This window comes from Phodopus roborovskii, unplaced genomic scaffold (assembly GCF_943737965.1).
Source record: "Phodopus roborovskii unplaced genomic scaffold, PHOROB, whole genome shotgun sequence".
Taxonomy (NCBI): Eukaryota; Metazoa; Chordata; class Mammalia; order Rodentia; family Cricetidae; genus Phodopus; species Phodopus roborovskii.
In genome coordinates this window covers 7,026,241-7,045,390 of record NW_026126541.1, presented here as the reverse complement: position 1 = coordinate 7,045,390, position 19,150 = coordinate 7,026,241, and positions in this window count along the sequence as shown.

Sequence of the window (19,150 nt, the reverse complement as noted above, 5' to 3'; positions counted from 1 at the left end):
AAGAAAGCGCCAACTTCTGCAGACACACATGATCTGATCAACATGGGCTCTGGCCTCTGGGTCCTGCATGCTGAGTCAAGTTCACAAGCTGCCGCTACAGGAGCTGGTGTCCTCCTCCCTGGAACTTTCTCTGGTTTGATTCTCTATGGTGTAATGCTGGCTCAGGCTTCCTCTTAAACGGATCTAATCCCCACTGAGGCCAACTGCTTACTGAGCCACATAGAGTTTTGCTTTGCCTATGAGAGCCCCTTCCTTCCTCATCCAGTGAGGATGCCACTGCTCCTTGGAACAGCATGGCTAGGTCTGTCCTAGCCTTCTCAGTAGAATTCACCAGTTGTAACCCTAAGAAACCAGAACACTTCACCCTATTATTGATGTGGGAGAGGAACATTTAGAAAGTTCTAGTCTGAGCTTGCTCAGTTTTTTGTCATTTGAGTGTAGACTGCAGATCTTTGCATAAGGTCAAAACTATTTTTGCAGTCAAATTAAGATTTTATTTGCTCTTGTCATTGCTGAAATTTGTACTGACAGGACAAAGGTGATGGAGAGTAAAGCCATGGGTACTCTGCTGGTCTTTGGGAAAACACTGAGGGCCAGGTAGCTTCAGCTCATTTCTACGGTGATGTTGTCTTAACAGTTTCCTCTTGAGATTGAGATTGAAATGTTTTACACTTCAGGGAAACTCTTCACACAATCCAAAATGACTTCAGGAAGTTCCTGAAACAGACCAGATTCACTAGACCCCCTCCCTGCCAGAGCAAGCAATAAAAGATGACAGTCCTCATCAGACTGAAGGAAGCTGAGCTGCAAAGACTCAGGCCAAACCAAGCTACAAGGAAGGATCTGAGACCAGAGCAGATGCCTGGAAGAAGCAGAAACCAGCTGAGGGCCTGGAAGAGGTTAGAGCCACTGAGGCCCCTGGGAAGGACACTCTCCAACCTGCGAGCTGTGCTTTTTAAGCTGCCACCCGTGCTGGGGTAAGCTTTGGTGATGCAGATGTTTTTGAGTCATTTCTGTTCACCCATATTCCTGTAACCCCATTAGACCTTGGTATATCTGTACTTTGTTCTGTTGTGGGTGAATAGACATGTGATTTTTATGTCCCCAGGAAAAGTTGTGTCACACAAGTGGTAGGAACCATCCCGAGCTGGGACTTGAGCCACATGAATGGTGTGCTGCCGGTCCGGGCTTTATCCTACAGTTGTAGAGGTCATAGCTTCTGGTCCTGTAACTTCAGGGTCACAGGGATGTGCGTATCTATGCGGACGCTTTTACTGGAGCTGTCCCTTATATGACCTACGTGACTGTACACAGCGATCCTGAGAGCTGGGTTTCCCAAACTGTTTCCTGTGACTTGATGCTCCAAGATGCCACCTTGTGAAACAATACTCCAAGGGTTAGGGACTTGAGAACCCATGGATTTGAGGTTCCCTGGGGGGGGTCTGAAATTAAAGTCCCAAGGGACGAATGTCATAAATTCCAAGAGAGGCTGTATGTGTCTGACTTTCTGTATGCCTAAGCCTATATGCCCAGCCCATCACAGCCTTTTGAGAAATGTGTTTAATAGTGAGCCAATGATGCATGCTTTCACACCCGCCCCCCCCCCAGCCTGGTCCCTGCTGTAAGTTATTGATGATATTCTACGAGCATTGGTCTCTGCACTGTGGCCAGTTGTCTTCCCTAATGATGTTTTCCAAGATGCAATGAGATATTTCAGATTTAAATTTGTTCCCTTAGCGGCCAGGACTCGGCAAGCACAACTGTTTCCCATTAAATACAGCCTCTCAGAGGCCTCCCTCTCCCTGTGGTTTGGGCTGAGGAAGAACCAGTGGGTTTTGGTTTTCATGTCGCTGCAAAGAGCTAACGCTAGCCTTGGAAAAGGAAAAGCCCACAGGAACTCTTGTCCTCCTGCAATTCTGGGCTGTTGAGCAACAGTGAGTCCTCTAGGCAGTGGGGATGTAAGTTGTTAGATGCTTTTCTGAGTGCTCAGGTCTAGCTTTGTTTTCTTCTTAAAGAGTTTTGTAAAAAGTAGAAAGTTCTGGGAGCTGGAGAGGTGGTCCAGCAGTTAACAGCACTGGCTGCTTTTCCAGAGGTCTCAGGTTCAATTCCCAGCACCCACCTGGTAGCTTACAACCATCTGTAATTCCAGTTCTGGGGGAACTGAAATCCTTTTCTGGCCTCAGGAAGTGCCAGGCTCATACATGGCATATTGACATACATTCAGGTAACACACACACACACACACACACACACATGTAAAATGAAATAAAATGCATTTTAGGTGGGCTATTTTAGGGGCAAAGGCAATAGAATGGATGACAATATCCTAATCTGCAAATCCTTTAAATTCACTGCAAGAAGAAAGGCGTATGTTATGGAATATATATTATGTTGAATTCGATTGCCACTTTCAAAGGTGAGGCATACTGCTACACACAGAGAGAAATATTTGAATTATATTTTAATGATACAAGACATTTTGAATCTCAACTAGGCCAAATATTGTTCTTCATAAAGGGGGTTAACTTTTCTCTTTGAGAGACCTGTATTACAAAAAGTTATACTCTTATCATTTACACTTTTAACCTCATCAATAAAAGTCTCTTAGTGGGCTGATGGTTCGTACCACACAGTAGAGTATTTGCCCTGTATGCACAAAGATCTAAGCTCAGTCTCCAGTTCCACATAAACGGTCTGGTGGCACATGCCAGGAGGTGGGGGAGGGGATCAGATCTTCAAGTTCATCCTTGGCTATACACTGAGTTCAAAAACAACCTGTACTATATGAAACTTTTTTTTTTAAAGGGTTTCTCCTTGGCTTTGGAGCCTGTCCCGGAACTAGCTCTTGTAGACCAGGCTAGTCTTGAACTCACAGAGATCCTCCTGCCTCTGCCTTCCGAATGCTGGGATTAAAGGTGTGTATCACCACCACCTGGTATGTAACACGCCTCTTAAAAAAAAGAAAAGAAAAGAAATCTGTTTTCTCTTTTTTGCTTTTAAAGTACCTAGACAATAACATAATTTTTTTGGTTCCTAAGACCCACAAAACCTAAAATATTTACTAATTACTTGTTTTTGGGAAACCTCTGCCAGTCTCTGCTCAAGTGGGTCATCTGTAAGGTCTTCAGAGGTCACACGCGGCAAGGGAATGAAAGTGGATTCATCCAATATTTGTGTAGCTCTTGCAGGAAGTCCTGTGGGTTCTATGTAGAAAACACAACATGGCCACTGTCATTGGAGGCTACCCTCCAGAGTAGGATGTTAGAAACCAGCTAGCCCCGCGTGCCTGATGGTTCAGGTGGATGAATCCTGTCAGCTTCAGTACTTAAATGTGGCAGCCTGTGAGTGGGTTGGTTGCCTTGGCCAGAGTGCGTCTTCACAGAAGGCTTCTTCTGTTGGCGCAGTTCCGGGTGAACGAGGAAGACGGAATCAGGTGAGCACCATGAGACCAGCAGGGAAGAAGCCAAGTCCTGAATGCCAACAAGGATGGGTGGCACTGTGATATTGGCTCAGGCAGGGGGCCAGAGAAGCAGCCCAAGGCAGGACAGTGTAAGAAAAACAAGATGTGGGGCTCAGCGTGCCTGCTGCCTGTCTGCAGCCCTCCCCCATTCTCTAGAGAGAATGACCACATAGAATGGCTGGCGACTCCGTTCCCGGGCGCCACAGCAGGGTGCAGGGTGCAGGTGTGCCTTCAGTCCTGAGGACACGCTGCTCCTGTGCCTGTGGCCTTCAGAAGTGTGCACGGTAATCTCCCTTGTCCTCCCAGAAAGGATGGGGGGTAAGACCACAGACAAGCTGTCTTTTTCCACACCCTGCTCCCACTGAGGAATGGTACACAGTAGACCCGGCCCACAGAGGCAGCATCAGTTGGTGGTCTGGTCCCCTCATGGTCTCAGCTTTGCAGGTAGAAAAGCTCACCTAAACTGGGCAATATTTTCTCAAGGGAAACAACCTTGAAAGACCATCTGGGTGCCTTAGTGACCACCCTAACACCTACCATGGGACTCTGAGGCTCCTCTAACAGGGACACAGTTTGGAGGACATCATTGTTCACCCCTGTCCAGCAGCCACTCAATAATTGACTGCATGGCTGATTATAGACTGACTCCTGCCTAAATGGGTCCTCAAGAGACTAGGCAGAAGATTATATGCTATTTTTGCTACCCTACCCTGGGAGTAGCCTGGCAACGTGAAATGAAGTTAGGCTTGGGGGTTGGGGAATGTTTCCTGGAGTCCCGGTTTTGCCCATTAATAGTTTGTCACTTGGCAAGTGACTGCTTGGTGTGTGTATGTGAGCATGTATGTAAACAGCACACTTGTCTGTATTCACTCATGCATGTGCATATGCACACACACATGTGTGTGTGCCTGTGGAGGCTAAAGGCCAACACTGAGTGTCTTTCTTTATCTTCTGCATATTTTTTTAAAGACATATTCTTTCACACACCGGGAGTTCAGGTAGATGAGTTGTCACGAGTCAGTTCCTAGAGTAGATGTGTGCTGCAATGCCCAGATTGTATATGGGTGCTGGGAACCCAAACTTAGATTCTCTTGGCTTGCACAGCAGGCCCTTTATCCACTGAGTGAGCTATCTCCTAAGTTTCACAAATGGTAACTCCTCCAAGTGTCAGCAAACACGTTTCTAGTGTGAAGGTAATGACTGAAACTATTAGAGAGCTTAGAGAAACTCCCTTCCTCCTCCACCAACTCCTCTTACCACACGTTTCCTTAGCACTTTGCTTCTAGCACTTCCAGACTTTCCCCAGGCTTGTGTTGACTTCTGTGTAAACCTATACATTTTTACAAATCAAATAGTTCTGCTCTGACACACCCTTTGTTTCTTCCTAACAACATACCGCATGCATCACTTCAAAGTCCATACTCATAAAATATCCTTTTCATTGGCTGTTTCCCAGTATGGACATGTGATAATTACCACAACCTACTGGTCAATATTTAGCTTGCTTAAAGTGTTTTTCTATTATAAATCTTGCTGCAATGGACATGTAAGTCTGTGAACTCGTGTTATTTCAATCTCTCACTACTGGGTCAAAAAGTAGATACACTTAAAATTCTAGAAGAGTCTGCCAAATCAGCTTGTTCTAAAGTGTGCTGATCTAAACTCAGATTAGCTGTGTATTAGCACTCAGGCCCATGAATCCTTGCGAGCACTGGATGCAATTAATTTTTAAACTTTTGTATTGCCCTGACAACAGTGGATTTGAACATCTTTTCATGTGTATTAACTATTTGCCTTTTCCTTTGAATTCTTTATTTATGCCCTCACTTATTTTTCTTTTCAGATGTTCAAGTTAGGCACTCCTTGTACACTAAGTGTGGACATCTGTACACACACACACACACACACACACACACACGGAGAGAGAGAGAGAGAGGGAGAGAGAGAGAGAGAGAGACCGTGTTCTGAAGCACTGAGGAGTAGGTAGGAGTCAGGGTCAGAAGGTAGTGGGTACCAGAGGTCTGTGCTTGATGAGAAGTATTAATCCTCCATCTCCTGACAGCTGATAATATTTCACCCAAGGGTGACATTTGTTTTCAAACCTATCTGCCCCATCTTTCATCACGCAGGAGTTCAGAGTGTCCCAGGGTTCAAATCTGCTTCTGACTTTCCTGTCTTGCTTAAGCAGCCTCTTCATCCTCACACTGTGCAACTAGTTTATAGCTTGCATATCTTCAGCACACAGGAGTTTGCATTTGGGACTACATGAGGGGTTTAAGTTGCCCGCATGGTCATAGTTTTATTGTGAGAGATTCTTCTCTCTCCCTCTCAGTGAGTGTGCATTAGCCAGATGGCTTCTTAATTGATTTTGTTATTTGATGATTTCACACATATGCATAGCGTGCTATTGTTTTACCCCCGTGCCCCATCTTTTCTTCCTCCATCCCTATTAAGTACCACTCCTCTCCCACCCTCTTCCTGTTAGAATCCCATGCAGATGCTAGGGTGGCCACTGAGGCCCCCTACTCGTCCACCAGTGCCATGCTTCCTTTAAGGAAATGTTACCCAGTTTAGGTGAGGTTTCCTAACTCAAAACCTGGAGACTACAAGGGACAAAACTTGCTGCCCTTCTCCTGGCCAGTCCCCCAGGTTCATGACCTCTGGTTCGGTTTTGTCACCCACTGGATTGGAACTGTGCGATAGGGCCTTGTGGTGTCCCCGGTGGCTACACAACTGAAGGCAATGATCTTCCTTCTGCCTGAATCTACCAATAGCAAAAGCTCAACGGTGAGACTCAGGGCCTTCTGAACAGCCTCCCTCACCCACTTCCGTCTATTGACAGGTTCGTCCTTCACAAGCCCAGGGCAGGCATCTGCAGCTGCTGGGAGAATGTGATTGTAAATTCTGTATCTTGCCTTGAAGGTAGCACTTTGTAGCCCTTCCGGGAGATTTTTTTTTTCCTTTTAATTTTTTAGTTAGAAAAAGGCAGACTATGATCTCATTAATGCACTCATTTATATGAGTGACATGACAGCTTTGTAATTGGTGGTTATTAATATAAGCGGTAGCTGGTTATTTATGATGGCATTGCAGATATTGCTAACTTTTCTCTTTTCATTTGCATTTTGTGTTGTTCCCCATCAACTTCCTTTATCTGCATGCTGAAATATATTTAGAGAAAGGAGTCGTGTGGGAGCTTTTATGACCAGAGCCAGGACAGGGACCGCCTGTTGGCTTAGGCTGCCAGCACAGCCCTGGGCAGCTTGATGCTCTTTGTTCTCAAACACTGGCCTTGATGCATAGCCGGGGAGCATGTTCAATTGGTTCTATCTCTCTGAAACCCCACAGGTTCGCAAAGATGTAATGACAGCAGATAAACTCACTGAACTTAGGTGTTTAGTCTGGCCACAGATCTTATTTCCTGATCCGCCCCCACTCCTCCCATAGTGGGTAAACCACAAGTGTTGGGAGGAAATTCACTCTAAAAACATGAGTAAAGGTCAAACAAATGTGCACTCTGGGCCAACTGATGAATGAGTATACTTTTGGACCGTTCTACCTGTTTGCAAATACAGTTTGGACAGATATGATTGCCTATAGCTGCTCTAGTGGTTGGCTTGGATTGCCTTGATGCCCTTTGAGTAACTTCTCTGTCTCTGGCTTTTTACATGTTTCCTGAGCCACAACTGATACGCAGTCAGCTGCTCTGGGGCCAGAGCTCTGCAGAGGGGGCTAGCTCTTTGTCTCATTTAGACAGTAACACTTTGGAGAGTGTCTCCTTTGGATGCTCAAACTTTAAAAACTGGAAATATTTGAAGATAATTCGTTTCCTAAACTTACATTCTGTAAAGCGTCGCCTTGTTAAATTCTACAGGGCCACCATCTGAAATGTCCTACGAACCCTTATAGCAATCATTCTACCAAGGGACTGACATGGACATACCTGTTTGTCCCAGGACTATCTGGTCCTGTAGCATTTAAGGTTCTGCCTTCTTCTCTACAGTCTGTTTTCTTTTTCTTTGCCTTTTAGCATCTCTATCAATGATCAGTATGTTTATCTCATGGTAATAGTCCCATGTCACGCATGATTGGAAGCCTGAAAACCAAGCCTGTTGTCATTATGTAAACAAGGAAAGTATGGCCTCCAGGAGCAAACCTAATGGGACTCTTCTCTGAGTAAAGAGACTGAAGTGGTGAGGTCATCATCTTGCTTATTTAAAGTTCTTGGGGGAGTTTCTTCCTGGTTTCCACAATGATGAAATATTGCTACTTTTCAGCTGAAAGAGTGGATGCCAATGAGACATGACCTGGGTAAGAATACAAGGCACGTGACTGATAAAGCTCCAAATCACGAGTATCTTCCTCAACACCATGCTTGGCTGGAGAACTCCTCCTGCTTCCCCCCCCCCACCAGTGGCATGGGCCAGATGTAGACCCTGTCTCTCTAGAAGGCTTAACAAGCTCCAAGATGGACCTAGACCCTTCTGCTTATGGAGCAGGATTCTGTATCATCAGGAATTAGTTTTTCAAAGAGCTATGTTCACCTCCTGAGCGCTGGCTTGTTGCAGCCGGGTCCCCTGCAGAGAACTGTTCAAGCTTATCTTCTCCAGATACAGATGTGCTGAGAGCTGCACAACTCAAACCCAGATAGCAATCAGTGCAGAATACCTAGTCCAGAACACGAGCTCGAACACATGCACACACAGACACTCACGTGCACACACACACTCATGTGCACACACACATACATACACCACATATACACATCACACACATACACACACCACACACACACATACACCACACACACACTCATGTGCACACACACATACACATATACCATACACACACACACACACACACACACACACACACACACCACAACCTAAGCAGCTGCCTCGCTCTCACAAATCCTGTCCCCAAAGGCCGAGGGCTGGCCCAAGACCAGCTGCCGGAGCAGGAAGGCCCCACGGGAATGTGTCTGCTAAGAGGTCTATGTGCCTGGGCTGCCTGTCTCCAGCCCCATGTGCCTGACTTTCCTATCTATCCCTCACGCAGAGAGACGCTGGCGGAGAGGCCAGAGAGAAAAGTGGTCGCGGGGCAACAAGCAACAGTCCTAGGCTGCCACACATCTTTGTGTTTAGATTTCTAAACTATTTCATTCAGGGAACAAAAACCCTTTGGGATTTTTCTTTTTAACAAAAGGCTCTGCCCTGCTCCAACTGCCATGGCCACGAGCTGCTGCTAACCTTGGTCCTCTCATGTCCAAACTCCCTCTCAAGATCATGAGAGATTAGCCATGGCTTCCCCTCCCTCCCCAGCTAGAGTCGCCCTCTCTGCTCTCACCCTCCCTGGGCTTTGATCCGTTGCCTTCTAATGCACTTATCACTCCTAACCACACACAATACTTAACTTTTGTGGGCCGTATCTTCCCTGCTGGTCTAATCTGTGTGTTCCTTAAGGGCAGAGCCTCTGCTTATCTTTGTACCCGGAAGCCTTACTATGGTGTACATTGTGGGATGCTCGGGGAGGCTATTTGAAGTAAACCGGGAACACAGAGGTGCAGCCAGCCAGCCGAGTTCTCCCTTGCAGGAAGAACACTTTCCATCTTGCCTGCCCAGATGACAGTATAGACAGAGAACTCCGTGTCATGTGCCTCAGTCCCTCCAAGACAGACAGCCATGGCTGCACAATGGGTAGTCAGCATGGTTACCCCTTTGCTTATTGCTGAGGGAGCCAAGATTTGGCCAGGAGAATACATTTTCTGAAGGCAGGTCGGTGGAGGAGCCCGGATTTAAGTGAGGCTCTCCCTGACACAAGCCCATTTTCCCCCCTCCCATGAAGGAGCCTATAGCCCCACACTCCAAAGGTCCAGCTGCTTTGCTGTTTTCCCAGAAAAGGTCTCTGGCTAGCCAGGCCTGGGAGGGTCTAGGCACCCAGACAGGCAGCAGCTGGCTGCAGTCCATTCCCAGCTCTGTGGCTGCAGAAGCTGTTTATGGACTCTGCGTGTTGGAACCCTGGCAGTCCAGCTACCCCAGATGGAACTTTTCACAGACAACCCGTGGGCAGGTAACCGAACACCACACAGAGCCTTTGTCCGCGGGGCATGGTTCTCCAGTGCAGGGTTTGTGTTGGCCATGCTGCTAGGGGTGGGGGAAGGGGCTGCCACCAGCCTCCTCTGCCAGGGAACCTCTTGCTTCAGGAGAGCAAAGGGGAAGAGTGGGAAGCTTGGGCCAAGCAAGGCCTAAGTGGAAACATGGAAGAAACATGGTCTGGGCTGTATTCAGGGCAAGGGATAAGGAATTCCCTTGAATTCCAGGGCTTGAACGGAACTTTGTGTCACAAGACTGCAGAAGACAGTAGGAAACTCGTGCTGATAGATGGCTTAGATCCCATCCGTGCTGTTACTGCTTGGGTGGGGACAGGCCATCGATCGCTTCACCTCTTAGCCACAGTTCCTTTATCTGTTGTAAGAAGCGGCTGACAGCAGCGCTTCTCCGGGACCCTGCAGCCTGCTGGGCATGCGGTCATCAGTAAGTGGCAGTCCCTGTGCATTTTTGTAAGCACCCCCCCCCCAGTCCCTAGATTTTTAGCCTGAGGAAAAGGCCAGGGAACACCCACACATAGTGTCCATTGACTGTGGACTGAAATCACCAAGACCCCAGCACATTTAGAGGAACTCTGGTTCAGAAGCAGCTGAGCAGGAGGCAATCTGTTCCTAGTTAGGGAACAGACACCCAACGGAAGAACTGCAGAGCTGTGTGTGTGTGTGTGTGTGTGTGTGTGACAGAGAGAGAGGATGATGATGTGTGTACATGTGGTATATATGATGTGTATGTGTATGGCATATGTGTTTGTATAGTATATATAACTATATGTCGTGTGTGTGTGTGTGTGTGTGTGTGTATGTGTTATGTCTATAAGAAGACTGTAGAGACCTTGGGGTCTTTTTCTACATTCAGTGTTCAATAATGAAGTAAGTGTTTATTATGTAAAATTTTTCTTTTGACCTATGTATTCCTTCCCTTCCCTTCCCTTCCCTTCCCTTCCCTTTCCTTTCCTTTTCTTTTCTTTTCTTTTTCTCCCATTTCTCCCAGTGGCTCCCAGATAAGGAAAGTCTCAGTGGGAGTCACTTGTCTACACTCATCCTGTTCTCTGGCAGAGGTGACCGTGACTGACACCAGGAGCATTTCAGACTGAGCGTCTGGATGAGTCAACTCCTGAATGCAAGCGGCAGACTTCAGGTTTTGCTCTGCATCGCTGCCAGTGAGCTGTTCTTGTGGCGAGTCACCTAGAGAACCACGCTCTGTCTCTGCTGGCTTCCAGGCCCGCCACTTCCTGTGTTGCCGCCCTAGCTTTCCTTTTGCCAGCTCTTCCTCCGAAGCAGGCCTCCCTCAGCCGTTGGGAGAAGACTGGCGTCTGGGCTGAGCCACAGCATTCAATTCTGCCTCAGCCCGGACTGACCGCTGACAGGGCTTGTCAACTTGATCTTAATGCCTGGGATCCAGTGTGGCTGGGGGCCTGGAGAACTCCAGCTTCCTGCCATTCCTGGGGTGGGGGTGAGAGAAGACGGATTCCCCCCCCCCAAGTTCCTCTCTTTGCATGTTCACTGCATGGGAAGGCTTCAGTGGCAAGCCCTGGGGCTGATTGCCATGGGTTTTTTGTTGTTGTTTGCTTTTTTCTGAACATCTCCCTGAGGCCCAGCAAATGACAAGGTGCATCGGGCCAAATCAGGAAGTGAAACTCAGGACAGCCCCAGATAGACTCTTGTACAGAAAATAGAGATTTTATTAGTTTCTTTACTCTTTTACCAAACATTTGTTGGTAAGCACCTACAAGCACCAAGGTTTGCTGTCTAAGAAATCCACAATCCCAATGGGGGAATCAATGTGCAAAGAAAAAACTGAGCCCAGAGGTCGGCAGGAGGCTAGACAGGCAGACGATAGGAGTGATGGGCTCTTTCCACTCTGGCTTAGCCAGGGAAAATTATTCAACTCAAGGCTCAGTCAGGATTCAAGAAGCAAATACCAATAGCAAGCAGGCATCGTTATTTACTTGGTGCCACTAAGAACTTTATAAATAATATTTCACTTAATTTGAGTAGCCCTAGTGTGAAAGGTGCTGTGATTATCTCTGTTTTCAGGGGAGGCCCACTGGGTGTGAAGCAACTGGCTCAAACTGAATATTGTGTTTGTTGAGCAAAGTTCATCTGGGAAGGGACCTGTTTAGATTTCATGAGGCTAAGGAGTCAAAAGAAGATAAGATGGGTGCTTTTAAAAGGTTTCTTGTGCCAGGCTGTGGTGGTGCACACCTTTAGTCCCAGAACTTGGGAGGCAGAGGCAGACAGATCTCTGAAGTTGAGGCTAGCATGGTCTACAGAGCGAGTTCCAGGACAGCCAGGGCTACAGAGCAAAACCCTGTCTCAAGCCCCCCATCCCCACCCCATCCCAAAGTGTCTTGTATGAGGTGCCAGGCGCAGCCTGCTTGGACATGTGATCCTCCCTGGATGCCAGGTCACATAAACTGCCACCTCTGAGTCTGGGAAAAAGCTCTTCCATGGAACATGTTCTGGCTTGTTGCCGGCCCTGATCCTGCTAGGCCTGCAGCCTCTACTTTTAAATAGGTCCTCCCCCTGCACTCTGCATGCGGGAATTTTATAAGGCTTCCTGGGCTTAGGATTCAGAAGGAAAACGGAGTCTTACTACCCGAGGCTACTGCCCTACTGACTGTGTAAGATCTGGAGACGTTTCATAGGTGGTGCTTAAAAGTGTTCCCAGGCCTCTAGTATTCCCTGGGAAAGACAGGGCCAGGGCTGCCAGTGACTCAGGCATCTTTGAAAGAGAGTTGGAGTCAGCATTCTAGCTGAGACAGGAGGTTCTTCTGCGGGGTAACAATATTTGTGGGAACAACTGATCCTCTGCAGAAAGTGCCATTTGCCTGTTAAGGCCTTGTGGTCATGCTTGGTGAGACTTTGATTTCAAAGCAGTTGTGTGGTTACAAAGAAACCAGCACCATCAACGTCTATGGCCAGCCAGTTACCTGTAGGTGTGTGGCTTTGAGCACAGGTATTCCCCACAATGGATGAAGCTGACACAGCTTTGCAATGTTGCTCCCTCTCTGTTCTAGTGCCCCAACCCCTGTCTTGTGTCTCTAGAGGACTCCTCAGATCTATTTTTAATGTGTTTGGCCTGTGTGTAAGAATGCTCTGTGCCTGGTGTCCAAGGAAGTCAGAAGAGGGTGTCAGAACCTTGGGAACTAGAGTTAGGACAGTTGTGAGGCGCACTGTGGGTGCTGGGAATCAAACCCTGGTCTTCTTCATGCAGGATCTGTGTTCGCACCTTAGCCCTCACCTCAAGAGACTCACCACCACCTCTAACTCTAGCTCCAGGGGATCCCATGCTATTTTCTGCCTTTCTGGGCACTATCCGCATGTGCATGTATGCACACAGAAACATACAAAGACGCATCTTTAACAATGGAAGGAAGTATAAAGAAAAGGTAACGTGAATGGAGGCCTAAGGTGTAAGGGGCCTCAGAAGCGGACCTGGGAGCCACCTCAAATCCCATTCTCTTGAATCTGTGTTTTCCCGAGTGTGTTCCCTAAGATGCTGATAGGAAATGCCCACGACAGTGTGCCAGGATCAAGAAAGTTCACTGAACATCGGGTTATGGGAAACCACACTGGCTCCCTCATCACACTTTCTCTCCAATGAAGATAAGCAGTTTCCAAAGCCTACTGCACCCCAGTGCCTTTGTATGGTAGCACATCCACAGGGCATGTTTCCAGGGGTCAAATGATGCTTCCCCTCCAATAACTTCATGGAATTTTAGCAATAAATGCATGGGTGACGTGCCTGTGCCTTTTGTTTAGGACACTTTTGGGGATTCCACTTACATTGCTGGCATATTGACCCAGAGGGACATAGCTGCCATACTCGACTAGAATGACTATTAGGGGGTCTTAAGATGGTGTTTCCACAGTTGTCCTGGAAGTCAACTTTTAAAATAAGAGAAAGTTTATTCTGGAGCCAAATGTGACCATGACCTGGGAACACAAATTAAGGTTACTGTTAATGCCACATTTTAACATGGTAACAGGCTCCATGAGGTTCTTATGGCACCAGAACAAAGGGCATACATGAAAACGCTTTTCAGATACATCGGTGAGTGTCTCAGGTAAGCTGGCCCCAGGGAAGAAGGGAGGTAACTTCTTCCGGTCTACCGTGTCATGCTCTCTGATGACATCCTCAGCTTGGGCTCGGTGGGGAGCGAGGGGTCTGTTCGTACATTCCAGAGGAACCCACCTGATAGTCACAGGGATATGAGGTCACACAGAAGGTGCGGCAACAGGTGACTATTTAAGGGGCCTGCAGTTACCAAGTCACCGATCACGTAATCAGCCTTGTAAAACTCTCCATAGGTGCAGTTTTCCTGGGGAAGTCACCTGGTTTGACCTCCAGAGGAAAGGACAGCATGATGGAACATCCTGGTCGAGCACTCACTCTCAACATCCAGCCCAGCGTTACACTATCTCCCAAAACAGGACTGTTTTTTTGGTGACGTGATTCTTTTTGTTATCTTTTGATATATGTTATGGAGCAGCTGTGGCATCAAATGCGTATTCATCATGAAACCTGCACACATTTTAGGATCTTTTTGCACCCCTTGAAGCCCATAGATAAATCATTGACCTAGATTACTCGTCTTCAAAGAGAACTAACTAGAGCACCACACACACACACACACACACACACACACACACACACACACACACACACAGATGAGAATATTGTCCTCTGCAGTTACTTTTCTTTCCTTTGCAGTGTTAGTTCCCAGAGGGATGCTTGTTGCCTGCCAGGTCCTGTTTGGAGAACAGCTTTATCTGTTGTGCTGAAGGATTGCCAACTATGTCCCTGGCTATGCTCAGTCGCAGTCTGGGGTTTCCTGGAGGTGTGGTTTAAAAAGGCCAGGGCTAGTTTTCCTATTTGCAAGTGGTCCTCCTAGGTTTGGGGAAAGAGGGAAAGGGTGTGTGTGTGTGTGTGTGTGTGTGTGTGTGTGTGTGTGTGTGTGTGTGTGTGTTTTGCAAACAGGAGAGGCACAAAGGATCACATGGGAAAGGGCAGGCAGCAGCAGGTAGTGGGATTGTCCCTGCTTCTTTCTGCATTCGCCTGGGGCCAAGCTGCACCCTTTGTTTTGGACTTACGTTTGGTTTGTTCTCTTGTAATCTGGGCAAATTGTCCTCACCAGGCCATCTGCCATGCCCTTCCACTGTTTCTGATCTTCTGTGGAGGTGACTTCATTTCTGTTATAAACATTCAATAACACAGACTAATATGTAGGGACTGGGGGTGTTTCAATCGGGAAGAGCTTGCTTTGCTGGCTTGAGGATCCTAGTTCTGTCTGGGGCACCCACATGCAAAGCCTATCTGGGTGATGTGGGCTGGTACTCCCAGCACTGGGGAGTGGAGAAATGAGGACTTGGGGCTTGCTGCAGGCCATCCAGCCCAACTGGGGAACACAAGGCCACCGGGAGACTTTGCCCAAAGGAGGTGGGAGATAGGGCATTGAGGATAACACCGGGGTTGTTCTCCTGTTCTCCAGACTCCATGTGTGTCTACCCACATGTAACCATACACCCCCCCACACACACAAATGCATTTAAACATCGATTGTTGGCTTTTCCCCTTTCTATTATTTGTCAGTAATTTTATTTTTTTTTTCTGATCAAAATCATAGAAGCTTGATTAACTGTTAGTCAATTTCTTTGGAATACCGCTCTTTCTCTTGAGCCTACCTAACACCCTTTCTGGCCTTCTCTGCATCTCCTCACAGAGTTGGTTCTTTTAATGACAACTCCAGGTCGTTCATTACTCTTTATTTTCTACCAGGAAGAGAATCTCTTATTTCTATCCCAGGCTCTCTTGACACTACTAGCCTCATATCCTGTATTTGGGAGGCCAGCAGAAGCTGTGTGGGCCCAGAGACGAGAAGGTGCACTCAAACACTCAACAGAGAAAAGAGAGGGTTAACTCAGGGACACGAAGCTTAGCCAAGAACTCAGTGTTCCAGAAGAACAAAAGTAAAGCCCCCCGCCCCAGATGCCAGGACAGGAGCCCGACACCACATATCTAAGTGTAGCATGGAGCAGGGATAGTAAGCTCAGGGAAGTGTGGGGCTTCATGACCAGCTCTTGCAAAAGACGAGGAGCTGGATTTTCACAGGCTTGGAAGTTAGGGCAGGTGTAGGCGTAGGAGATGTGGTAAAAATTTATTTTTATTGTATTTTATTTTTAAGAGAAATGTGTTTTTCTTTTTTCTTTTTCTGGAATGCTTCATCCTTAGTTGAGCCTGTTTCTAACTTGTTCAGGGGGTAGGACTGACTTGGTATTTACCCTACAAAAGACCAGTGTACTTCAAAAGCCTCTTAGGGTTGAAGTGGTGCAGTAAAATCTTCCTAGTCACTCAGTACTCCTTGGCCTATATCTGCTTGTGCATAGCATACTTGTGCTATGCTTCTGATCATGCCATGCTCTTCATCCCAGGAATGAGATTCTTGTCTACGGAGCGTCTTTGACGTCATGCACATCCCGTTCCATCCTGCATCTTTGTTTCCAGGGTGCCTGATAGCACAGGGGATCAGCTGTCTGACTCTCACTTGAAAGACTCAGGACTGAGCTGTAGAAAGAAACTAGTCCAGCCTGGCTTCCACACATCTGGAGTCTTCCCATCTGCATGTTCTCTACCCGATCTGTGCACTGAAACCTTATTTTCTCCTCTGGCTTCCATTCTGACTTGTTATGACGGTTGGACAGTTCGCTCAATTTCTCAGGATCTGCTTTCTCGACTTTCATGTGAAAGGCTTGAGGTAGGGAATTCCCAAATTTGCTTTCAATATGAAAGTCCCACGATTGCTGGTGACCTGCTTAAGCTTCATCTCTCTCGCCTCTGAAGCATGGAGAGTCTTATCCCCATCACTGGGAGGAGGTGAAAGTGTACATAAAAGCGCTCAGGAAACCGTCAAACAATGCAAACATCAGCTGCCATCACTGCGATTCTTTTTACCACTTCCTCTTCAGGCCATATGTCAAGTCTTTCAACATGTGCACTGCAGGAGACAAGGCCCCGTGTGGAAATTCATAAAATCTTGGCCTCTACAAAAGGAGACCAAGGCTGGTAAGTGCAGGTAAATGAAGCTGATGCAAACGACAATCTCCTCTGCCAGTTCTTTGGAAGGAAGTGGGATGGATTTACTCTCACTCCCCAGAAAGACAGATGCATCTCAGTTTCCTGCAAGGGCTTGAACAGTGCTAGGAGTCGGAGCCCTCAGATCTCAAATGTGGCTTTGTCTAAGGCATGAACCGACCGACCCTGAAGAGCTCCAAGGCCGCCTGCAGATATGTAGGTGTTCTGCCTTCCATCTGTGCATTTCTAGGTAGTTTACTCACTTGAAGCCATTAGCATGGCAAGGCTAACACCACCGTGTCTTCCTTCTTTGCTTGTTTAGGGGGTGGCTTCATGCTGTTGCCCAGGCTGGGTTCGTGGTAGCTCTCTTGCCTCTCTCTGCTAAATGCTGGAGTTACAGATGCGGCCATCATACCTGGCTTCTGCCATCACTCTTGCCTTCCAGATGAAGGGAAGTTATATTATCAAAGCCTTGCATCTAGAGACAGCTCCTAGATTGAGTGTGACAATATTTTACCCACACCTCATTGAATCCTTTCAGACATTACAGGAAAATTCTGCCAACTCTTGTTTTTCATTCCCGGGACTCCTGTGGTGCTACCTAAGTTCTTTGCATAGTATCTCAAGGTGTGAGAAGTGGATTGAATTGCGACTGCCTGGTATCGACGATTCCTCCTTTTACAGTGCAGTATATTGGAGTATTATATTGATCTACTGAAGAGAAGTTGAAATGCCCAGAGCAATGCAGTCAGAAACAAAGTCAATAACTTAAAAGCAAAACTTAGAAACTCTATTACCCCCCACCTCTCTCTCTCACACACACACACACAAAACTAACCAGCCAAAACCAAACCAAACCAAACCAAACCAAAAAAAAAAAAAAAAAAACCCTTCTCTGTGCATCTTAACAGTGCTTAAACCTGAGGGAAACACAGCAAAGAATCTGCTGCTGTCACTTCTGAGCAGGTGGCTTGTCCTTGGTAATTGCTGGTCTTTCCTGGAATGAGTTGTTATGAAAGGAAATGGAAGTTACAGCCCCATCATTCTGGAATGAATGAGCGAAGAGGAAGGGAATCTCATGTCTAACAGCAAAATTAATTTTGAGCCCATAGGCAAAGGGCTTTAAGTAACAAAAAGTCTAGGAGAGTTTAGAATGTGAGATGAAAATACACATGGTGGCCAGGAAGCCTGGGGGTCGGTCCTAGGCTTCAGGTACTCGTTATCCTAAGATAGAAAAATGCCTTTTGCCAACAGCATAGAAGGATTAATTAGGTGCTTTTCACAGAACAGGCAGCCAATAAACACTTGTAGATTGATTTGCTATGCAAGAATTCTTGGCGCCTGGTTATTTTTCTATTTCTAATTCTTTAATTATTCTTTAATTTTTATTATTTTTTTTTATAAAAACATTTAGCTGTAGAGGCACAGATGAGCAGGGGACAGTTTGGCTCTAAGCAACAGTAGTGCCAGTGAGTAGCTATGTCTGTATTTCCAAGATTTTTTTTTTTTGCAACATATTTTGGGATATCTTGAAGCATAAGAGTTCTCTGTTCAAACAAATAGTTGTCAAGACTCTTAGGCTGCCCACCAAAGATGCTAAGAGGGACTAACTAGTAAAGGAACGTTTAACCTTTCCATAACTTGTTCTAAGATGTGGTTATGAAACAGTTTGTCCCTCACTGTTTTGTTTTTGGGATACCTATTAAAGTTTTTCAAAATTCACATGCTTCTGAAAATGCCTTCTAAATCTTACTGGTAAAGAGACAGAAGTCTTGAGAAGGGAGTGGAGTTGTCATTGGTAATGGACATCATTACTACCTTGCCCAAGCTGGCCAACCACATACTAAGGTGGGTTTTGGGGTTTCAGATGTTGGGGTGAGAGTTGAGATGAGGAGCAAAAACGACATGAATATTTTATGCTTCATTAGGTTCCTTTGCCAGGGTAGAGTCCATAACAGACAAGTATTTCATCCTCTATTAGATTCCTCTGCTGGGGCAGATTTACTAACAGACACTGTTTTAGAGGCCTAAGGTGCTTCTTAAAAATGGGGATTATATTGTGTTATATCCCAGTGGTTTTGGGCTATCTGCCCTCTAAATCCTGGCTATCCCATGTGCTAAACAAGCCAAGAAAGGGGAGAATTCAGCAGGAGTCTGCAGCTGGTGGCAGGCTGGGACCAAGGAAGGGTCAAAAACTGAAGTCAAGAGAGGGATGGGTAAAAAAGAAGCCAGGAGTCACAGATCAGGGGAGAGAAATCCACACAATTGAGTGGCTAGGAGCTCCGATTATAAATAATGACCATGATTCATGAGGCTAATTCAGATGCTGGCCATGTGAGGAAGTGCTTGACCAAGAGCTGGTCATCACCAGCAATGACTGGGATTCGCTGTGAACTCATATAAGGCATATTTATTGCATGGATAAATAAATCTACAAAGCGGCTTCTTAAGCACACAATACAAAGGATAAGCGAGACAGATCTCGTGTCCAACAAGGCCATGTTTTTAG